The sequence below is a fragment of the Phoca vitulina genome, unplaced genomic scaffold, assembly GCF_004348235.1.
Source record: "Phoca vitulina isolate PV1807 unplaced genomic scaffold, GSC_HSeal_1.0 scaffold9, whole genome shotgun sequence".
NCBI classification, from domain to species: Eukaryota; Metazoa; Chordata; class Mammalia; order Carnivora; family Phocidae; genus Phoca; species Phoca vitulina.
The window spans coordinates 5,613,184-5,638,477 of NW_022589712.1; the positions used below are offsets into that span (position 1 = coordinate 5,613,184).

General features: G+C 39.9%; 1 protein-coding gene across 2 annotated transcripts in view; it reads right to left on the bottom strand.

Annotated features, from left to right (window-relative positions):
• The window catches only part of PACRG (parkin coregulated), a 509,483-nt gene that overhangs the window by 9,842 nt on the left and 474,347 nt on the right, over window positions 1-25,294 (bottom strand). The gene's annotated exons all lie outside the window — the stretch shown is intronic.

Genomic DNA, 25,294 nt, shown 5'->3' on the forward strand with positions numbered 1-25,294 from the left:
ATGATTTACTGGTTTCCCCTGTTCTTTGAAAGTAAAGTATTTCTATGAAATCTTTTGTAAGCCAAAGTAACATAAATCAAAGAAGCAATTACCTTTAATTTATATGGAAGAATTATTGAGTGTTCCTAGACCCCAAAAGTAACCTCTCTTAGGGTGCCTGGGTGGCTCAGTCAGTTAAGCATCTGCCTTCGGCTCAGGTCATGATCCCAGGGTCCTGGGATTAAGTCCCGCATTGGGCTCTTTGCTCAGCTCTGCTTCTCCCTCTCCCTCTGCCTGCCGCTCCCCCTGCTTGTGCTCTCTCTCACACACACACTCTCAATCTCTGTCAAAAAGATAAAATCTTTTTTTTTTTTTAAAGAGGGTGAAGAGGTAAACAGTAGGAATCTCGTAGCTACCTTTCTATATCTTAAAAAAAAAAAAAAAGCCAATTCAAAGACACAGAAGTTGGGGAAGTTATGGAACAAAGTCCAAGGTCCCCATCGTCCTTTAAGTGTTCCTTCAGGACACTGTTTCATATGATCCTTGAATAGTCCTTGATGGAATCTAATGCTGTGTGGAGGTTCTCAAATCGACCCACGAGGTGAGTGCTGACTTCATTAGTCTCGCAAGCCCTGAGTCTGGGCTCAGAAGATTAGCGCCATCTTTGACTCCTCCCTTTGCTGTATTCAGTTTGCAATGTGTAGTGCATGGTGGGTCTGTTCCATAAACCCGGGCCACCCCGGGTTGTAGCTAGTAGTCTATTCTGTCTTCCCATCTTCCACGGCCTCCTCTTGCTTGCTTACTTAGCCTGCAAATTAACTTTCCTAACGCGTTCTCTCCTGACCCCAACCAACATCTGTGTCCACATCGTATGATGTGTCAAATTCAAGTTCCCCATCATCTGGGCCCTCTATACTCTGCTCTTCCTCATGAGGTCAATCTCCTACTTTGCTCCTTCTCATCAAGACCTCCCGCTCCACACAGACTAGATTTCTTCCTAACCCCAATCCATGCAATTTTCATTTCTCTCTTCGAAATTCCCCATAGCAGTATGCTCCCCTCTCCCTCCTGGTAAGTCTGACCTTACCGTTTCCAAGGCTAGCTCTGACTTCCTTCCTCTGTGAAATTGACTCCACAGTCATCTTTCCTTCTTCTGAATTCCTAGGGCCATAGCCTGCAATCCATCCAGCTTCCTTATTTCCATGTCACTTTGGAACCCTCAGGAAGTGTTTGATGTTTGCTTAGTTTTCCTACATTTTACCACCTCTTGAAGGACAGGTCATACTACTTATAGCATAAACCTTGTTCATTGGCATAAAATGCAAACTGAACATTTGTAAAAGGAAGGAATGAATGAATAAATTACTCCTTTGTGGGTTTACCCAAGCCAGATTCAATATAAGCAAATTCAGTTCTAAATAAACTATATGTTAAATGTAGTGCCAAAAATTTGCCTAACGCTTATTCTTTATTCACTATTTATGTGCTTGTGAGTTCCTATCCATGGAAATAGCGTCTATGTGAATTTAGACAAGTTTGATCAAATGTGTTTAAGTGCACGGAGGGTCTCTATAGTTAGACAGCCTCATCTCTTTCCCAAAGTCTTCCTAGACTTAAAGTGGGGTTTATCTGGATCACCCTCAAATTTGAGAAAATTTTTTCCCAAAATGAAAAATCAGATTATTCCATTCACTTTATTAGCAGCGTTTATTCCAAGATGGAGAAAATGCCCACTTTTTATAGTGTTTTCATTTAATATCTAAATTTTGTTTAATATAATTTCTTGTTTGTCCACACGATAATTTCCAACCAGCTCCAGAGATAACCAAATACATGATTTTAATTGGAAGAGAAATATTGATTGCTGCTTTCAGGAGTGAGGCAAACCTATTAGAAATAATTTTACTACTTTTAGACTGATACTGAAAATTTTTTAAAATGAGCCAAAATGACAGCTGTTATTACAGTTTTCCATTAGCAGGAAACATTAATGATACAACCCACTTTCAGCTCTAATTTTTTTTTTTTGTAATTGAGGCACAAAAATGAAAAAAAGAAATTTCAAATCTCTACCAAATGTTATCAGCAAATGCAGTAAACTATGGGGAGATATATTTCCCAAATTACCTTTGTTGGAACTTTCACCTATGTAATGAATTCCGAACTCAAGCCTACGTAGGTCTATGCTGGTGATCGCCGACATGACAAAGTTTGGTTAGATTGCTTTAGATGGATAACCTGCACAGTGCACGGAGCCACAAAGTAAAAGGCCTCCATGGCCTTGCTGCACTCTTTGTCCTATTGCAGAAAATAATTAAGGAGATAAACTCACTAATGGTGCTTACAGTGAAAACACATGTTGATCAGATGCTTTCCTGCTTATCTAGGATTTACCTCGGCTTGCCTTAACTACCTACTCCTTGGAAATTCTAAAATGAATTATTGGGTGCAAAATTCAAATAGATTTCCGAGCCATTAGCTGGAAATTTTACGGAGTGGGAACTTTTCTCATCAAATGAGCTCGAATAATGCAAAAATAATATATTAAATGAACAAATCAGAGCAATCTGTTGGGCTGAGCTGACTTAACTGCCGTATAAGTGACACAGTGAAAAACTCCGAGCCTTTTACGGCTGTCCCAGTTTAAAATAACCTTGCAATATCTTCCAAAGCTATGACTATCAACTTTTATCAGCCTCTACACTGGTGAGTTAAATGTGGCAAGAGACATCCACTTTGCCACCAAGCGTGTTGACACAGAATGCCATCTGAAAATACTTGAGCTTGCCCAACAAAATTTTTACAAATGTTCAAGGTTTTGCTAAAGCCCAATCAAGGTTTTGGACACATAGTTAAAAAGAAAAAAAGGTATCTAAATTGTGGGGCGGGGGGTGGGGAATGAAAATCGGGTTTGTGTGAGAAGTGAGACTAAAGCTTGTTGGAAATGCTGGTAGGCGAAATATGCTGACTTCTGATACTTTCGAATGAAGAATGTGTATTTGCCTGAGTTACATTTTTATCATGGAAGATTCCTCAGCTTAGTGCACACAATTGCTTTCCTCTGAATCAGGATTTTAAGAGGAGGTGAGTCTAGACAAAGGCATGGTGAAGTAAAACAATAGTACCCCCAAGGGGTTGAGGCCAGTGGACAATGAAATGCACCCGGGCTTGTTGAACACAAACCGCTTTGCATCCTGGCTCAATGGGACCTTCAGCCTGGTACTGAATCTCTGATCCAAGCAGCTGTAATACCTACCTGCGAGGACAGGTGCCCAGATAAAATGAGAGGACCTGTGTTATGTCCTTATGACTTTAAAAAGCTGTTGAGAAATTTCCACAATGGTTATTAATGTAGCCACTAGGATGTCAGTCTCCCTGCACCTGACTAACAGTGGACTGTCCATAATTTAACTTTCCACTGGGGCAAGACAGGAGGGACAGCCCACAGAACAGCATGGAGGAAGCTTTTTGCTTTATCATTTATAAAATGGGTTCACTCTAAGGCCTCAGAGAAGGAGCAGACCCGAGTCCTGCTATCTTCAAGTCATGCAGAAGCACAAGTTCACTGTCACCCAGACTCACCGGAACCCCAGGTCCTACTCAGGTGTTGTTTGTCCTTCTAGTCTAGACTGGTTCCTCGGACCCTGCTTGTGTCTCGATCAAGATACTTGGTTGTGGGATTTTTTTAAGCAAACCATTTATGGCTTAAGCTTATCCTCCAGAGTTTCCTAAGCTCTCTTCTCCTCCAGGGACGGTTCAATATGCGGGTGCCTCAGTGAGTGGGGGAAAGATGGGTTATTGCCAATGGTGCTCAGGCTTGACTCTCTGAGCGCTGGCGGCCCTGTTTCTTTCTCTCTCGCTTCGACGAAGTCCTGATTTGTCTAATTTCAGGGGCACAGTTCATGATTAGCCAGTTCCCTAGATTGCTGGCTGACCGTGTGAGATGCAGTCCTAGTAAGCCAACAGGACAAAGCAAACCTGACGCTTGTGCCTCAAGCCACAATTAGGTCGTAATTACATAGCATTATATTTGCTTAATATTTGCAAAATAATGTATATTTGGATTTCCTTATTTTGTGTTTTGAGGTACTAATTGGCACTTAATACGTACTAACAACACTGTGTTATAATTGCCATTTTATATCAAGCACGTAGCCGGGGGAGGGGGGTGGAGTGAGAAGGTATCCTGCCTATTGCCGACCACAAGGAGAGAGCTATGCCGGCGAAGACACGGTGACACCAAAGGAAGAAATGGAGCAGTGTGCGGGCTCATAGCTCGTCCCCACAGGAAGAGTACTGACTGACATGGGGCTTTAGGACACTTGCTCTCCTGTTTCTTATTCTAGCTAAAATCACCCCATCTACCACCATCACTGCATGGGTTGCTATTTTGGCCAAAAAAGCTCTCTCTCCTCTTCTAGACTCTTCAAAGCGTGGCCCTGGGTCCCTTGGGATGGTGGTGGACTTCATGGCCCCTGTCCCTGGCCAGGCTCCCAAATTTGACCTTAGCGAAGTAGACTCGGAGCTTCTGAACAAACTGGGGCAAATGTCCTGGCAAACAAGCACACATGTGTAACTTCTATTCCAGATGGTTCTGGCTATGTTAGATCTGCACAGGGAAAAACCTCCAGGAGGTGGAGGGAGAGACCTGGACTCAGGGCTCAACGGATTTCTTGCCCTCATTTACTCCAGGGTCCTCTTACCAGGGATCTATTATCCTTCTGTCCTTCACCACCCAAGGCCTCTAAGTAAATCATTCCATTTAATTTCAGTCTTTTGGAAATACTGTCTATTAAGGAACACTGCCCCTCTACAGGTTTCTATGGACAAGACCTACATTCTTGGTCTTAAAAGATCTGCCATGTGATGGTGGGTCCTTGTATCTAGGCTCCTTATATTTTCATAGAGATATTTGGTTCAAAGAAGCAGCTTTAGTGGTGGGGATTTCAGGAGTCAAGGGGGTCTAGCATAGGCCAGGCAACCTTCCTGGCCTCTGGGAAGACAGCAAATTCGTCACCTACCCTCCTTCCGAGTAGGCTGGCCTCCGCTGAGGGGAGGGGCACTGGTAAGGCTGGCTACCCCTGCCATGTCTATGGGCTTGGGCTGTGGGAGGGGTGCCTGTGGGCGCAGTGGGAGAGAGAAGCTGCTTGTCACAGGGGCGGAGCAGAGGCTCTTTGTTTCTCGGCACAGCCTGCCCAGTGCTCACACACTATTGTCACGTGCTCTGAGCACCGTTTGCAAACTGGCTTCCCAGTTGGAGCCTAAGAGGAATGAGGCCGTATGTTCACAGAGGACACCAGGAACCAGGTTCTAATTTAAAATCAGAGGCAGTCTTCCAACTTCTGTGATTTCAAGAAGATGCACTGTGTAGTGAGTGGAGAACAAGATTGGTCAACACATGAGCTCACATTCCGGTGGAAGAGGCAGAAGGTATGCCAAGAAACCCATGACCGACCAAGAGCATTTCCCAGAGTGAGAAGTTTGAGCGAGGAATGCAAATAGGCATGTGGCAGAGAGGGATGGGACTGTCTGGGCAGGTGACCAGGAAGGTTTCCTGAGAAAGTTACATTTAAGTTGAGACCTGAATGCTGAGAAGAAACAGGCTTGTAACAAGCAGCCTGGGAAGGACGCCCTGTGGCAAAGCACAAATGCAGAGAAAGGCCTTGAGGTTGGAAGAAATTGTCACCGGAGTGCACGGTTCCACCAACTTATCGCATTTGTTCTTTTCAACATTGATACACGTTACACACAATTGTACTTTTTAATGACTATTTAACAGCTACGGAGCTGAGGGAGTATAAATTATGTAGCCATCCTCCTCTAGTTAGGGACATTGTCTACTTTCCGATTTTCACAATTTTCAAGAATGATGCAATAAATACACATCTTGGTGTGCACCCTCTCTTTCTCTAGTTCTGTTGTTTCCTGGAACCAATTCTCAGAAGCCAGGTTCCTGCTTCAAAGCACAGTTCACAGTTTTTTGCAGTCATTGGTATATATATACTGATTTTCAGGAAGGTTATGCCAATTTAGAATGTTACGGGCAACATCTGAGTTTACTTGTTCGCCACAGCCCTGGATGCTATCATGAAAATCCTGTTTGTTGATTCAATGTACATGAAATGTTATTCAATGTTACTTTAGTTAGTGTTCTTCCCACTACTTAGGAGGGCTAACATTTTTTTCTTTTTTCTTTTTTTGCTCTGTGGGTTTCATTTTTTTTTTTTTTTCTCATGAGAGTGATTTGTTCTTTAGCCTGTTTATCTACTGGGTAGTTTTTATAAGAGAAACAAAGTCTGATAACATCCTGGGAAGCTAGGGAGTGGCAAGATCTCTCCAGTTAGATTTTCTAGGGCACAAGACATTCTAGCATTCATTTCTTGATTCAATAGACACTGTTTCAGAGGGCAGCAGGGCGGCCTGAAGAAATTCCTGTTACTTCTGAAGTGCCCGGAGGCAGCACTACCCTGGGAATTGAAAGAATCTGAGGGATCGTGGAGGAAATCTGTGGATTTTGGAGGAAGTCGCATAATCAATAAATTACTTAGAGTAACTGATTATCACCTCCAGAAAGAGCATTTACAGTGATTCAGTTTCTAAAAAGCTTTCTTTACAACCTTCCCTTATGATTTTCCATCCACCCATCCAGCCGCCTACTTGCCAGTTTGCTTCCTAGGTCATCCGCTGAAGGACCAAGCTCACTTACTAATGAGGCTGGTCACAGGCCCCACCCGCAGCGATTTGGTCTGGCCCTCATTTACAGTGTGCCTTAAATCAAGACTTCAGGCTTACCTTCAAACTGGATTATTTACAAATGAGGCCATACAGAACAACACTGTTATTTTGGAAACTGAAGTCTGCTATTTATCTTCAGGCAAGGGACAGTGCCGACAGGTGCAACATGAGCGTCCTCATAAAACCATGCCAGTAACCTTAACCCTGACCTCTGGCTGGAGATGCATTTCAGTGAGTGTACTAATATCTCTTTTAGGTGTAAATAAGCACAGTTGTGTCAATTTTGTTTTGAGATCTGATGATGAACCTGCCCACCCTCTTTAGTGAATAACGAGGGAACAAAAAGTCTTTACATATTCTCATTTCAACTTAATTAATGAAACAAAGCTTTGTAGCACAAAGAAAGTTGCATATTGCATTGAGAGCAGATACCAAGGTAAGAACAAACATTATAAGGGATTTTGAATTTCTGATTGGCACTGAACTATTGCAAGGTCAGATTGATAATTGACATGCCATTCAATGAGGTAAAATAGAATTATTTGGATAGACATTTCAGGACACAGGACTCTTATCACCTCCTCTTATGTAGTGACAGCCTGTTATAAGATGCAATGTTATAAATTAAGAAAAAGCAAGCTGTTTGCAGAAATCAGTGTGAAGCGTTTACAGTTGTTTTCTCATTTGGAAAAGCTACGGGTAGGTCTAATTATTGCCCCATCTGAAAGACCAGGTAAAATAAAACGCATGAGATACATCGGAGGGCTGCACATCTTAGCCCGCTGCTCCAGCCATTGCTCTGGTCCTGAGTCCGCCAGGAAACCACCGATTAATCCTATATAAAACTACATAACTAGGACCCCAAACATTAGGGTTCTAAAAAGCCGGAAGGTAAAATAAAACTACACAAAATTCTAAATTTCTTTAAGTCCTTACAATTGTTTTGGAATTACTCTATGAAATTAATACTGTACAAATTGTAATTTTGAGCCACCGTGATTAGTAAAAATTAAATGCAGCTACAGATACGGTTGTCAGAAAATTTACTGTAAAATAAAAAATAAATTTATATCTGATCCTTCAAAATATTTCTTTCCTTCCCAAATTTTGCCCAGTGGTTCTCTCTTCCTTGAGCTGCCATTTAACATTTGAGGAAAACTGAGACCAACATTGACAATTGACCTTTCCTGGCTAATTTTAAATGTGAATTTTGTTTTTAGTAATTTTCCTTGCTCCTCCAAGAAAATAACTTGTTTAAAGAGACCATCCTCACTAAGTCTAAGTTTTTTTTTCTCTTATAATATGCTTTTTAAACTGTTCTATACAAGTATTTCCGTAGGGGATACAAAACAATATTATGATGACATAATTTGTTTTACTCCCATGCAATTTCATATAAACATACATAAAGCAATATTATAGCAGATTAACTTGTTTATATGAGATTAAATTCTCATTAATATATTTTTAATGTTTTATGAAAAATATTTTAATACAAGGAAGTACAATTTCCTCATCTATTTTACTACAATTGCATTTTTTAGATCATTTTCATTAAAATATCTAGTTTCCTAACCAAAAAAAAAGTTCTTTTTTTTCTTAAAGAAATAATTGGGTCATATTCTGTAATTGCTATTGGAGGTATCAGGCTAGGTGGTATTTTGGCAAAAATTAAATCTGGCTGCAATTAAAACAGAAAAGTGTTAGAGGATATTACTAGCCTATGAGAATGTCTCAAAGTGTGGTTAGTACTGTTATTTTCTTTTCCATTATCTCTTTTATATTCCTCATTGATGTTGATAAAACATGATTTTCTATGTCCTCATTTACTTTTCAAAAATGAAAACTTTCATTAAAAGTCTCACAACATGGCGAGCCTCTATTCTTTATATACCCAGACCTGACATACATTAATACATGTACCCGTAATTCTTTGAGTATTTGTGCTAACTTTCTCTAATATTCATTAGACTTCATTACGTAATTTTGTCTTATTGTCCATATCATCTTCTTAGCTCCCCCAATTCTTTACATGGAAGATAAACATTTTAGTTGCAAATCTATCTGATCTCCTGGACCATGTATACCGGTAATAACTGAAATTCCCCCAAAATTAGATTCCCATAATTCCTGATGTAACTCTCAACTCTCAACTCCACAGCTCTCTGCGGAGAAGGGTGCGTTGTCTTGGTCAGACCATTGCCTTGGACCACCCCAGAAATGAGCACGAAAGGCTTCATTCCATTGTTGTACTTTGACTGTTGCCCTTTGTGAAGCCTGTTTGGTTCCCAGCATGGAGACAAGACCTGCCTTTGGGCTGTAGATATTCCAAACCTCAGAGGTAACTTTGGGGCCCACACACTTGCGTGCCCTGCTGCGTGCTTACACATGTGTGTGTGATGCCACAGACAAGAAATCAAGACCATTGCATTCGATCGTTAGAGCTGAAATCCATAGTTCATTACTGACTGATGTTCATGACCCAAGTGTCATTAGAATCTCCAAAGAACAACATGGCTCATAAGATTTTTCTAGAAACTTTACTTGCTGTTAAAACTTTCATATTAACAATAAAGGGCAGTAATGGAAAATCTTTTCTAGTAACTTGAATAATTCATTGATACACTGGGAAGGTGTCTAATAAATATTAGCACTGTGTTTGATTTTTACATTCAGGATCAATCCGTATCTGTTTCTATGTTTGAAAAAAATCCTTGCAAAAGTGTGAGATTGCATGCTTATTTCACTGAGCCCTGGATGGAAAGTAATACCCATCTTCTATAATAGTGCACTCAAAAGGCACGGAGAAAGATCTTTTTAGAGCGCTGGAAGAAACAGAATTTTGAATTAATCAGTTTAGATTACTCAATATTATTGAAGAATATTAATACAGCCAGTTAGGGAGTAGAAGCATCTTTGAATTTCTATTTAAAACAAACATTGGCCGAATGACAGTTTCCTATAACATTTCCTCCTTCGTTCTGAATATATTATGCTTTATTTTAGTGAAAATTTTGTTCCATGAAAAATGTTAGACATTGGACTATGTTACCAAAAGAATTTGGACTTGTCCCTTGTGAAACTGTAAGAAGAGTGACTCAGGTCCATCCTATACTCCACATCCCTTCAGTGGTCAGAGCTGGCCACCACACTTAGTCCCTTATAATCCGACTCCAAATTTGTCTTACTATTGCAACAACTTCTCCACCATTCTCTCCTGCCTTCTGTCTCTCTATCCCCTCAAATTCATCCTTTTCAACCACCTAGTTAAACCTTCATTAACTCAGTTTGTTTTGCATTTCTTCACTGGTGAAAACGTTTGGAAATTTATCATTATCTGTGGAATAAATTTCAGCTTTCTTGGCCTGGGATTAAGCCCTTTTTAATGGGCCTGAGGCCAGTGCTTACTTTCCAATCATCTCCCACAGGAACATTGGGCCCCAGTGGAATGACAATTGTTATCCCCAACCAAGAGTAAGAGGCTCTCCACCTGCTCATTTTTCCTTTGTGCCATTCCTTCATTCTGAATCCCTTCCCTACCTCTGCTTATTCAAATCTGTAAAGTTCATCGTATCAGACTTTCCTGATCACAAAAATCACAAGATATTTTTCTTTTAATCATTTACACAGAATGTATGCTTTTCTTAGAACACTTATTACCAAGTACCCCATTTTACAGGAAATGTGAAAATATCTCAATTACAAGAGTTAAGCTCCTTGAAGACGGGACCTATATTTGAATCTCCCATGCTGTCTCTCTTTTTTAAAAAATATTTCATTTATTTATTTTTGAGAGAGAGAGAGATCACAAGTAGGCAGAGCAGCAGGCAGAGGGAGAGGGAGAACCAGGCTCCCCACTGAGCAGGGAGCCTGATGCGGGACTCGCTCCCAGGACCCTGGGATCATGACCTGAACCGAAGGCAGACGCTTCACCAACTGAGCCCCCCAGGCGCCCCTCCTATGCTGTCTCTCTTAATATGGTAGGTGTTGGGGCGCCTGGGTGGCTCAGTTGGTTAAGTGACTGCCTTTGGCTCAGGTCATGATCTCAGGGTCCTGGGATCGAGCCCCGCATCGGGCTCCCTGCTCGGTGGGAAGCCTGCTTCTCCCTTTCCCATTCCCCCTGCTTGTGTTCCCTCTCTCGCTGTCTCTCTCTGTGTCAAATAAATAAATAAAATCTTTAAAAAAAAAAAAAAAAAAAATATGGTAGGTGTTGAAGAAACTTTTGTCTCATCCTCGCCCTGACCTTGGACTTCACGCTAAGCTCGTGCAGATCTGACTTCATTTAATGCAGCATTCTTTGTCAGTGACCGCTGTGTGAATGGGCCCCTGCTGAGTGCTCCCCCTTGAACCATGACATAATAATAATAGCAATGCTGATGTTTGCTGTGTGTTTTCTATTGCCAGGTGCTGTACTGTGCTAAAATGCATTAATTCATCTCACCTTTGCAACAGGCCGTGGGCAGGTGCTGTTACTGGTGTCCTCATTTAGAGTTTGGACAAGGAAGCGTTAGAGACATGGAGTGAGGTCTGCAGCTGGTACTGGGCAGTAAGGGAGGCAGCCAGATGCAGTCAGGGCTCCACCCTTCTGCCCAGGAGCTCCTGGCCTGCTTCCTCCTACTGGCTCAGTCTGGGCTTGCCCGCGCATTTCCATGAGCCAAAGAAAGGGGCAGCGGTAGCTTTGAGATTTGGGTGCTGCTATACATTCTGGTTCCCTTGGAAGATTCTCTCCTATAAAATAGATTATGGATATAACCCAACCCCACTAAGCCCGTCCCCGGGGATTGTTTTGTGTGCGTGTGAATTAAGTGAATTCAGCTTTGGCACAGAGGGAGGATTAGCAATGATTTGTGGGAAACGGGTGGCCCAAAGAAAGCTGAGAGGTGGCCTGGCAAAGGCTGAGAGCCTTGCCTGCCGGCACCGTCCAGCGTCCGCCCCACCCAGCAGCTGCAGGGCCTGGACAAGCAAGTCACTAAACTCCGCCGGTCTTCGTTTCCTCCGCGCGGAATGGGATCGCAGGAACTCCCTCCTGGGACCAGCACAGGGTTAGGTGGGACAGGGTCAGCACGGCATGGGGCGCGTGGAGCGTTATCGCGTGACACCCCACTGTGGCGGTTGTTGGCACCTAGACTGGGCTCATCTTGGAGTTACTTCATAGAACCACGTGGTAGAACTAGATGAGTTAGAAGGCTTTCTTAGCTTTCCTTGAATTTTTTTTTTTTTTAGATTTTATTTATTTATTTATTTGACAGAGAGAGAGATAGCGAGAGCAGGAACACAAGCAGGGGGAGTGGGAGAGGGAGAAGCAGGCTCCCCGCTGAGCAGGGAGCCCGATGTGGGGCTCGATCCCAGGACCCTGGGATCATGACCTGAGCCGAAGGCAGACGCTTAACGACTGAGCCACCCAGGCGCCCAGCTTTCCTTGAATTCTATCTCAAATATAATCTTCCATATTTAAAAACTTAAAAACATATAAGAAGAACTATTGAGGAAGTCCATGGAAAAACGAAGAGATATTTATAACAGAGACATTGACACAAGACTAATACAAGAAATATAATGACTCTTACAATCTGTGACATCATTAAGCAGAGTGCTTTGGAAATACTTAGGGAAAGGAATCCCATAAAGAAAGACATCATTTAATGGACTTGGCCCTCATGTGTCTAATGCCAAATCAGGAAAGTCAGCCAATCAAAACAAACAAGATTGAAGGACAGGCAAGGACTCTGGACATCAGCAAGCCCTCAACACAGAGGCTGGGCTGTGGCGGAACCCAGCATCGGCTGCGTGGGTAAGGATTTAGTGCGGGAAATTCCACATTTATCTGCATGAGCATGGGTTCCAGCCTTCTGTCTGTACGCCCCCGTCTAACACTGCAATAGCCTGCGGCTGACCTTGGCGCCTGTCCTCCCCGAAGGAGGACTACTTTTATCACTTGGTCCCAACTTCACAGGTCACGGTCTTCTGATCGTCACTATGGCAATTCACAGTTAATTGCACTAATGACGAGAAGCCGCCAAGTAAGTCACCCGAAAGAACATACAGTCCTAAATTTGCTTGTATTTCTCTTTAGAATGCACCTGATGATTTTTACTACATACACATCACTGCGCTGTCATCACTGTAGATATTTTTAGATATTATATAAAACGACTTTATGTTCTCTGCATTTTGGGGAGATAATTGAGAAAAGTCATTCACAAGTGTTTAGTGGTATAGATGGGTAGTTATTTTGTGATTAAAAAGTTCTCTATGCATTATGTCTCTCAGATAATCAGGAACCAATTTTATGCTCAAATTCCAGGTAAAGTATTGCATAAAATGATTCGACATTATAAACCCGGCAACAAGCAATTTTTAGGTGTTTTTTTTTTTTTTTTTAGTTCCTACTCAGAGATATGATGATAATGGCCAAATTCTTTTACACTCATTTTAAATTTCAAATGTTGGATAATGTTAATAATAGCCATTAGTTATGCAGTGTTTCCTCTGTGGTGTGCACTTTATAGACATTGAATCTGATTCTCTCAACAGTCCCACACGATGGGTCTTACCGTCACCTGAGACCCTGAGGTGATGAGTACAGCATCACAGAGCGGTCCGGGCTCGGAGCCACACCTGAGCTCAGGTCCGTGGGCCCTTGCCACTCCAACACTCTGGCTTCGGCGCCCTGCTACACAATACCATGGACACAGAGCACGAGGGGAGAAAGGTGTTTCTTTATCACGGCCAAGTGTATAACTCCCACGACTGAAGCCTCAGCGTCATTCTGACGGTAAATCGGATGCCAGCTCATTTCCAACACTATTAGCACCTGGAATTTCAAGTGCATGAGTTGAAATTGCAATTAAGAAAAAAACCACAAGAATCTCAGCGAGGTTCAACAACTAGCCGTTGTCACAAGCTGAATGCTGAACATCTTCTTCTGAAAAACAAATTCTAAAAAGATGATACAGAATAAATGTGATTTGGATAGTGTCTAAATTCTGTGGAGCAAAGAGAAAAGAAAGAAAGAAACTGGAGGCCTAGTCTCTCAAAAATCATTTCCTTAATTTCTAAGAAAACAATCAAGCAAAAGACATAGAGTTCCACTGTGGTGTGTTTTGAAAAATCTTCAAAAACCTCCAAGCCATGCCCACTGCGTAAGGCTTCTACCCCGAACACAGCACTAAAGCGAAGCGGTACTTGGGCTAATCCACGTCAACACGTGAAAAACAATTTCATACATCCAGCAAAAAAAGCTGGTGGTTCTTTGCCCCAACACTTCAATTTCAAATGTCCAAAGAGCATCTGTGTACATTGTTGAAGCTTGGGGTGCTCACTGTGGGTGACTATATAAGAGAAAGTCAGAATTTAAGAGAAAAACGTAAGAAATGTAGAACTTTGAAGGAGGTGTCAGAGCTGGCTCAGTTGGGACGCCAAACCCTGGGGGGCTCTGTCAGAGTTTGGGGGCTAACCCCTGGCACCGCCTTGCGGGGAAGGACCGAGTGCAGCCCTTGCCCAAGGTCCCTGGGGCCAATGTGGAGCAAGGAGGGGTGGAGGATGGAATTCCCGGCACCACCCTGCTGTCGGAAGGCGGGGTGGACTGAAGCTCTCCTAGCTGCTGGGGTGGGAAACTGGCCTTTGGCTCTGTTTGCTGGGGGAGGGGTCCTTTTCCCCTGTGTGAGCCTGAGAAGGATCGATCAGGTTTTAAAAATGTTGACTCAGCTTGGTGAAATGAGAAGTGAGACCATGCGGTCTTTTTTAACCTACAAGGAACACCAAAAATGAATATGAACTCCATGTTTGCCTACAGTTCCTTTCCTTAGGGCTCTGGATTTTGTAGCATTCTATCACCCCGAAAAATCGCTTTTATCTGATGGTGCCACCGACCAATAAACATAGAGACTTTTAAAAGTTAGATGGTAACTATTATGTTTTATCTGCTCTTCAGGAAAAACGTAGGATCAGATGGTCTTTCAGGCAACGCACGTACATATAGACACACACACACACACACACATATGAAGACACACAGACACATGTACGTATTTACATATTGTTAGAGTTACTTGTTGTGGAAAATTTTTTCCCCAAAAGAGCTTTTTTTGGGGGGGGGGGGAAGAGACAATATGGAATTCAGTGAGGAATAGGTTTTATGGCTCATGACCAAGGCTCATATTAAGAACCTAGGGTTGTTGAATTTATCCTGAATATACCACTTATCCACAGGATGGTCTTTGCAAACCATCTATTTTTGACAGCAGAAATTATAATTGATTTTGATCCTGAAACTCAATGGCCAATTCTTGACTAAGTGAAAGTTTTTAATACTATAAAATAAGCTAACGTTAGTAGCATGGTCTTTCAAAAGTGTTTTCATAAAACTCACTTTAGAACACAAAATTTCGTCTTTGTTTCTAACTCTCTGATATTCTACAAAATATTATTTTATTGCTATGTTATTATATGTAGTAAACATAAATGTCCTGCTTTATGTATCAATAATAAAATATGCATTATTTTCCCAAAAACAGCAATTCGTGTTGATATTTCCTGACAATAAATATTTATGGACAATTCACACCAGTTTTATCATCCATACCAATTGTAACAGATGTGAGTTCATCATTCAGTCTGGAAGATTTTATAAACCAGTGAATAATGAACTCCCATCCATTCCAAAAGACATGGACTATAAAATAGTATGAATTGTCAGTAAATAGTTATTCTGATGAAATATTCCATTCACCCCTCCACTTCCATAGTGATAGATCATGTTCCAAAATATGCATAATTTTATAGATGGAAGAATAATTTTTTAAAGTGATTTACATGACAGAACCATGTAATACAGCCCTTCCCTCCAATTTAGGAGTGAAATCAATACAACTAACCATGTGTGTCATGGTGTGACAGAGTGCTGAGCCATTCGCTCCTTCCCGAAGCCTGGGCAAATAGCTGGGCTCATTTCGTCATTGGTATTGAATTCAAACCAAAAATGCTTATGGAGCTCCTACTGCGGGCAATGCTCTCTGCTGGGTGCTGTCATCTACCCATGACAGATTTGTAACAGCAGAGTACATGCTTCATAATTGCGCCGTGGCCCATGTGCCTCAAAAACTGATCACAGCACCTGCTGTGACAGCTCAGCTCCTTCTTCTGACAGGCATGGTCCGCTCTCTGCCTGCGCAGAAGTGGGTGTCCTTCCTGCTTCCCCATCATAGTTACTGCATTCCTTCCCTTGGACTTTGCTTCCGCTTTAGCTCCCTGGAATGAGCATCCTCCTAATGGCATCATGGGCAGCTATCTCCATGGCGACTTTGGCTTTTCCTGCCATGACAGGCAGCAAGATTAAATCAAAGATAGACTCTCTTTTCAGTTCAATGTCAGGTTGTGCTAGGAACTGAGAGGCTGAGAGAAGACTCAGTCCCCGACCTCATGGAGCTTCAGTTTAGCAGGGAAGAGGGACATTGAATAAACATGTACTTCTATCATGCTATGGGAACCTAAGACCTAGAAGCCTGATCCGGCATAGAGAGAGGGTCAGGGGAGCTCCCTGAGTTGGATGCTTCAGGGCAAGCCTGATGGAGGAATAGGGAGGGAAAGGGGGTGTAAAGGATTATACACAAGGAGAACAGTTTGAGCAAAGGCCCTGAGGTGGAAGAGTGTTGACCTGTTCAGAAATGGAGATGAGTCTAGTGGACCTGGAGGAAGGGAGGGGGTATTTGAGGTGAAGCTGGAGAAGTAAGCGGGATTCAGGTGATGCTAGAGTCAGGTGACATCAGGGGATATGGGCCACATAGAGGGCAGTCATCCACCTTTATTCTAAGGGTAAAATTAGATGTTAAGGATGGTTGTAAATAGACAAGTGACAATTAATTTTATATTTTGGCTACTGTTTTGACAACGTTGGAGGGAAGATAAACTAAATGGTTATTGCACTGTCCAGGTGCAATGCAATCAAAGTTAGTTTGTTCTAGGGTCATAGAGAAATGGTGACATACTTTGGAAAATACAAAAAATAGCACTTGGTGTTAAATTTGATAGAGGGTGTGAGGGGGATGTCTGTGTTTCTGGCTTATACAGATGGATAGGTGGCAACAGCATTAGCTTCAATAGGGAACACTGAGAGAGGACGAAGTTTCGAGCTAGAGGGAAGGGTATGGATTTGCCTGTGGACACATGACAACCTCTTCAGGAAGGCGTCCTCAGGGAGACAGGTGGCCCTCCACATCTGGAACTGAAACGCCATCAGGAGACAGGAAGACCAATTATAGGATGTCATCTGGGTTACAGTACCGCTCTGTTCCAAGTTTTAAAATATCTAAAATGAGATTTATCTGTTAAATATACTTAGGACCTTCATGTGCCGTTTTCCAACAACCACTCACATCTCCCAGTTGCTAGTTCAGGGCTCCCTCTGCCAGACCACCGTTCATCATATGATTGCCTGCGTAGGAGCTGTGTGGGGACGCAGGGCAGTGAGGCCAGATTAACGAGGTGGGAACCAGTTCAGTCTGGAAGGCAGCTCCTGCGGTGGCCATGGGCCAGCTATAATCTCCTTGAAGGATGGTTTGCTTGTGTATAGGATGGAGAGAGGGACAGGAGAATCCCTAAGGTCACTTGGAGTTTTCCAAGTCTATAATTCTTTTGGATAGCAACCATTTAAAAAAATGCAAAATGAATCTGTTTATTAAACTCTATTTAAATTTGTTTTTACTGGAAAAATCCAACATTTGTCTATGTATCCATAACACTGTGTTTGTCACATCCTACTATGAAAAATATAATCTTAAAAATGTATGTCCATTTCTTTGTTCATTTGACTTGACCATTAGTTTCTAATCTTTTTTGATATGTAATTGCTGGTTATAAATTGGAAGAGCCAATTCTTTCATCAGTTTCCACATCTTAAAGTCAAGCTCTTTGGGGAAATCATCAGGAGACTTGTGTAAAAGGACTTAAGAATTCAGACACCACAATATGCATCCATCACCAAACAGAATCATCAAACACTGTTCTTTAAGGTTATCACTGTTCATTACATTAATATCACACACAGTTATGAATGATATATAAATTAAAAATACCCTTCAAATCAATTTAAAATTTTACTGATTTTCTTTCATAAAAAACATAATGTCATATAATAATGACATTATAATGCCAGATAGCTATGCGTATAACAGTCTCAAAATGACTTTTTAATTATACACACACAAAAGTACCAAATGCCAAGAACTAGTAGTGAAAAACATTCCATAATACATTTTATCTCGGCATGGTAAGAACTTCTTTTGTTTGATAATAATCTCCACAGTTTACATGATTACACGAGACTTGTACACATAGCAGACCACTGTAGCAACGGATTGAGAACCCACACCGAGGAGGGCTGGACAGGCGGCCATGGGGCCCCGTGTGTTTGCAGAAAGGAACTGCTGCTTCCGGTCCCATCTGATGACTAAAGGAAGTGCAGAAAACTGGATGGTCTGAGTCTTCTCATAGCAAATTCCAAAGCTATGTAAATGAGTTTTCTTTTATAAAAAGGCGAGAGGAATAAATATTTTCGTAGAGAGTAAATTAGAGATGCAGGAGGCAGCATTTGAGTTGAGACTTCTTGACCTAAAACTTTGCTTAAATTCTAACTTCTTGGCATTAAGAGGACAAGTTTGACCTGATGATTACTTAGAGGGGGCGGTAATGTTTCTTTTTCTTACATGGTGTAAGCTTGTGTGTGTATTAACATTAGTATGCGTATCACCTCATAGGCTTTGATTTAAAATCTATGATGCTAAGATGGAATTTTTCTTCTATGGTGCCTTCAGTTTAAATGTCTTAACATCATCTGAATGCTTTATTCAGTGAGGAAAAGAAAATTGTAGTTTTTCTTCGAGTGATCCAAACAAGACAATTTTTAAAGTAAAGATCACCTGCCAGAATATTTATTTATTTATTTATTTATTTTTTAAAAGATTTTATTTATTTATTTGAGAGAGAGAGAATGAGAGACAGAGAGCACGAGAGGGAAGAGGGCAGAGGGAGAAGCAGACCCCCTGCTGAGCAGGGAGCCCGATGTGGGACTCGATCCCGGGACTCCAGGATCATGACCTGAGCCGAAGGCAGTCGCTTAACCAACTGAGCCACCCAGGCACCCACCTGCCAGAATATTTAAATTAATGCTTTTATTGCTAATGATTTAATCTATAATAATTTTAAAATGTTCTTGAAAAACCTGATCTGCTTTTTGTGGACAGGATACTCACCTGATTTTATCTTGAATGTTGAAGAAATTTTATTTTAATAAGAAAAGAGAGAATGCTATCAATATACTGGTTAAAGTTAATTGAATTTGGAAAGCCTGTTCAAATCGAGTAGGCCTCATTTCTTTTCCTGTGCTGTTAAATTACTAGATCAAAAGGTTAGCTCAGTGTAGCCTGACTCATACACAGTAGATGTCAATTACATATCATTATTCTATGAAAGCCGCATTTGGCTTAGAATCGGCAATTATTGAATATAAGCTGTTTAAATTTTAGCTTCAAAATGATTAATTTGAAGATTCATTTTCTAGAGAGTCTGCTATAGATTTCTATTTCTGAAATTAAATGAAATTAAATATACACTATATAGATTTCATATGGAGGGGAAAAAAAGATTTAACTTGAATTTTAACTATTGCTATAGTCTTTGTGCTAGAGTGTTTTGATTTCCCCTGACTTTCCATCTGTTTTGCATATGTTGCAAGTTTACACTTTCTAAGATAGACCTTCGAACATGTGGACCCCTCCCACGCCCTTTCCCCATCCCATCCAGACACCTGTGCTGACTGTCGGACATACGGCTTGATGTAGCTGCAGAATCTGACACAGGGGGAGCAGGGTAGGCCGTGGGCAGATGGTTTCTTAGGTCGATTTGGTTTGAGGAAGCAGGGAAAATAATTCTTCCCAGATAATACAATAAGGTAACAACACTCTATCTTTGTGGAGTGGACCCTCTTCTCTCACAAGAAGGTCCTCCAAGTTATTGGGAAGTCCACGTCACGTCACAGAGGAATTTGAAACAAACGTTGGCACAGCACTGATACTCGAAGGAAAAGTGTGGGAAGGGGTTGTGAAATTTGCTGGGGTCATGAAATTTTGACCACTGGCCTGTGGTCAGACACAGAAGTCTCTGAAACTTTGAACATTAAAACATTAATAATAAAAAACAAAAAACAAAAAACAAAATAAATAAAACTTATTAATAACAACTGATAAATAAACAAAGAAGCAATCACAACCATGCAAGCCCACAAAATCTCAGGGAACAGACAGAAAGACCACCAGAGGAAATGGTAAGGGGGCAGAACTCAGGAAAGAAGAGAAAAAAATCATAGAAATGAAGATCAAATTGACAGCAGCACAGGAAGAACAGTCCTACAGAAAACATGATAAAGACAAATAATAGAAATTGGAGAACTTGATCAAAATCAAAGTGAAATAGGGAATTTAAAATGAGGAGAGATGAAGTGAGAGAGAGGACAGGCATAGAGATTTTTAAAGTATGCATAATTGGAGCTCTTGAGAGGAGAAGTAATTGGGACAGAACACATATTAAAAAACTTAATTCAAGAAATCATTACTAAAATAAAGGAAGACTTGAGCCCATATTTTGGAAGAACACACCGTGTGTTATGGAGAGCTGACCCAGAATGCGCAGCCCCGGTGGGTCTGTAACTCAGCCTCTCTATCCTGGGGATGAGAGTGCGGATGGAGGTGCAGACAGAAAGAAAGAAATGACCACATATTCATGTGAACATACTCTGAACCTCCTCACAGTGTTATTAGCGGAAACATAGGGGGAAAATGCCAATTATCGGACTATAAAATGGAGATGTTTCATGATTGAAAGTAATACTCTCTGCACATTTCTTGGGGGACCTCAAACGTTATCTGTCAGAGAGTGCATGCTGATGCGTCCAGAAAGGACCTTGGGAGCTACATAGTCTGACTTCATGTTTTCCCTGTGTCTCGAAGTTAATTGTATCATTTGAATTATTAATAAAGAGGCAAGATCTCTGATTCTTGTGAGCCTAATTTGAAGATCTGATCCTCTGTATTATCTCACCAAGATATATCCTATGTTACTGAATTTTAAATATCTCTATATTTTAAATATAGAGAAAAATAATTGGGTAGCCAGACAAAAGGACTGAGCCACTTATAAGCGGAAAACTCATGCTGGTCTCAGAATTCTCCACGGCTATCCTCAAAGTCAGTGGATAATAGAGACATACCTATCCAAACTCAAGAAAATAAAATGCATCAGCGATTTTAGACTCAAACTAGTCTTCAAGTACAAAGGCTAAAGACAAACAGTTTTGAAAATGTGACATTAGAGAATGCTATTTCTCTTCTTTTTGAGAAAAATACTAGAAGTCAATCCTCAGTTTGCCCAGAGATAACAAACATGATCAGTGCTGGGTACTGAGACTAAAATGATGTGGGAATTAGGGTGGAAAAACAGAATATGAATATTAAATATGTTCTGACAATGTAGAAATGACACAACTAGCAAAGAAAAAGATGTGGGAAAGAAGATGGGAAGTAGAGCTTATTTGCTGATTGCCTCATTTGCAATCATTGGGGATTAAAGAGCATCATTTGAAGCTGATGCCTCAAGTGACAGACAAATAAGTATATCTAACAAAAGCAAAGGTAAATGCCAAGTGACTTGGTTTTATTTAAGCAAGTTTAGTTCAAAGAGGAAACACAATCCCAAAGTACAGGATAAATAGAAAACAGCATAATAAAAATATTGCATATCAGAAGTTACAAGAGGCCACTAAAATGCTCAGGAAAAAAATGTATCACCTCAAATCTTTATATTAATTAAAAATTAAAAAAGAAGTTGACTCAAAAAGTTAGAAAAGGAGCACGAAAAGAAACTGAATAAAATCAGAAGAAATTTTTAAGAGAAAAAGTTAAATTAGAAGACAAAAATGGCACAATAACAAAATGAATCTAAAAGATGTTTTTGGAAGGAAAAAAAAAACAGTAAAAGATATAACCCAATAGCTAAGCTAATTAAAAAAGAATAGAGAATGTGCAAAGGGGAAACAATAAGCAGGGTGGAGTGGGGGGGGGGGGTGAGTAACAGAAAATGGAGGGAATTAAAAGAAACATGGGACATTTTGTTCAATTCTATGCAAACAAATTTAAACTTTGGAGAAATAGAAAAAATTTCTAAGAAATTTGCAATTTGTCAAAACTGACTCCAGAGGAGATAGAAAATCTAAAAAGACTATGGGAGAAATATAGAAGGCTATCAAAGAGCTACTCTCCCTGCAGTCAACAAAACAACAAAAAATCACTAGGGCCAGACATGAGAATTACACAAATCCAGTGTATTTTTCCAGAGTTTATGGTGAAAAAATGGGCAACTACCAAATTTTTTCTCCCTAGAAAGTATAATATACAAAACACAAAAGTTGTAGAGAAAGTAAACAATAGACCAATATCACTTATATATTTCTATTAATGAAACTAATTATATTAAGGAATTAATATTTATGATCATTTCCACAGATGATGATTAGAAACTGGATGATATTCAACAACCATTACTGAGAAAAACAAAGAGTGTGATAATTTCCTTTATAAGTTAATATATATATATCTCAATCTGAAAGCCAGCATCATGCTAAATGGAGACATACCACAAGTATTCCCCACTATTACCACTATTATTTATATTATATAAATAATATATTTTTATTATACTATATTATATATTATAGATAATAGCCAATTACATTATATTATAATTATATAATATTATAATTATTAATTATATTATATTATAGATAATAGCCAATGCTACTATGCAAGAGAAAGAAATTAGAGGTAACCAATTGGAAAGGAGAAAACAAAATAACCACTTTTTGGAGGACACATATTTTATACCTGGAAAACCTAACAGAATCAACTGAATAGGCAAAAGAATTCAATGCAGTAGTAGGATTGATTATTAATATACAGACTTTTTTTAAAAAAGATTTTATTTATTGTTTGTTTGTTTATTTACTTATTTATTTATTTAAGAAAGAGCAAGCATGCGCAAACGGGGGAAGGAGCGGGTGGGGGGACCTCAAGCAGATTCCACTCTGAGTGGGGATCCCACAGCAGGGCTCCACAAGGGCTCGATCACAGGACCCTGAGATCATGACCTGAGTCGAAACAAAGAGTCAGTCAGACACTTAACTGACTGAGCCACCCAGGCGCCCCTTCAATAGCTTTTATACAACCTATAGGAAGAGAACTTTAAAACACTATGGAAGGACCCATAAGACAGGAACAAATGGAAAGACATACCATATATGGGATTTGGAAACTGAATATCATAACAATATCAATTTTACTTCAGTTAATTTTTAAATTTAAAGAAATCGCAATAGAAATGCCAATAGGTTTTTCGTTTTAACTAGACACATTGATCCCAAATTTCATATGTAAAAATACACATGCAATAATTGCTAGAAACACTTTAAAAGACCAGCTCCTGGCATGTGGGGCAGATAAGAAACACCAGATAATAAAATACACAGGCATATATATGGACAGAATTCTGACACACACAATTTCGTTCATTTTTATATAATCAAATCTACCTTTTCCTTTATTATTTCTTTCTTTGATATTATATTTGCCTTTATTATATTTTGACTTTTTAAAAAAATTATCTCACTTTATGCTTTACATTTAATTGTTTTAAATCATCTGTATTTTTAAATTTTAGTAATGGTACAAGATAGGTTTAATCATTACAATTTATTTTTTCCCCCCCAGGGAGTTAGTCTGCTAACCTAGCACCTCTTATTAGATGAGCTGTTACTTTCTCACTGATTTAGAATGCCATCTTTATAAAATATTAAATAATTTTAATATACTTTTAGATTCATTTCTATTACATTGGTCTACCTATACTATTGTTAGGGCCACAAATTTTAATTACCATTGTTTTAAAATCTGTAGAGCACATGTCCCATTCTTTTCTCTTTTTCTCCTCAAAGCTACTTGGTTTTCTAACCCATTTATTCTCCCATATGAATATCTGAATCACTTTTTTTAAGATCCATAAAAATCTCCCATTGGTTCATTAACTTGAAGTGGAGCATCTTTACAGTATTAAATTATAATAGTTGAGTTCTTGGCTCAAAGCGACAACTAACTTTAAATAACTTAAGCATAAAAAGCAACTACTAGAAAGGTATGAGGTAACTTACAGAATCAAAGAAAACAGTTAAGAGCCAGGTCTCAGAAACGAGGCAGGAACTGGGGACGGTCTGGGAATATGAGTGGTATGAACTAAATTGGGCCTCTTCAAGATCCACCATCTGGAATAACCTAACCATCTCCAAGTATCTCAGTCTGTCCCAGCTGATCCAGCCTGATTCACACGCTCACCTCTGGGCCAGGCAGGTGGGAAGGGCCTCTCTAGTGTCCCACCCTACCCAGGGTGCTTGTAATGGCCAGGCCAGAGCCCCAAAGAAAACTAACGGTCCATTACCAAACGCTAGAGGGCAAAACCAAGAGCAGCTCCAACCTGGAAGGTATGTCTCTCCATTTATTCCAGTCTTCAAAATTCCCAAACAGTTTCTTTCATAGAGGTCCTGCAGATTTCTTATTACAGTTACTTCAAGGAGTTACACAGTTTTGGTTATAGCTCCTTATAATTGTGAATGAGATCTTTTGAAAACTGCCATTTCCAACTGGCTGTTGCTAGGATCTAGGAAAGACGAGTAAATATTTTAATTTATTTGACAGACGAGAAGGCTGTTATAGAAAGCTGAATGTAGTCTGAAAATTTTAAATAGCAGCTAGGAAAAATTGAGAAGCACATGATTTTGGTCTATCCACCCAGGCTGGAAACACACATGAGGTTCCACATACAGGAGAGAAGGAACAAGTGTGAGGAGAAAGCAGTCGCTAGCCCAGGGGGTTAAAAGTGTAAAGAGAGAAATAGGACAGTGATCTAAATCCAATTTCCTGCTCTTTAAGGAAGCATGGATAAAAATAAAACACAAATGAATATTACATAAAAGCAGGTAAGACCTGCTGATTTTTGGAATGAAAGTTGGCAAATCGGGTGTTATAGCTGATAGAATCATAAAACAATTTAAACAAAAATAAGGCCTTAGTTGTCAGAAAAAAAAATATGAATAGCAGACTAAATTAGTACTTTCTTATGAAAAAAACCAAAGCAAATATTCCTACTATAGCAGAAACGTGAAGTCATAAATTCTACCAGGTAAGTAAAAGATTTTGACAGTTGAGATTTTAAATGCACATTGTTTGAGTGGAAGATTATCACCTATAATATTTCCATATTTTCAAAGCATCATGTAGTTTACTTTGCTTTTCCATTAAATGTTATTCATTTAAAATTAATATGCTGAATTTCATTATGATTCAACTAAATTTCTTTTCTTTTTAAATTACTTTAATACTTTCCTAAGTAGCATTCTGAAAATACCAACATCTTATCTCTTAGTTATAAACACTTCTTAAGAGTAGAAGTAAATGATCTGAATATGCCAGAAAGTTAACAATCAGAA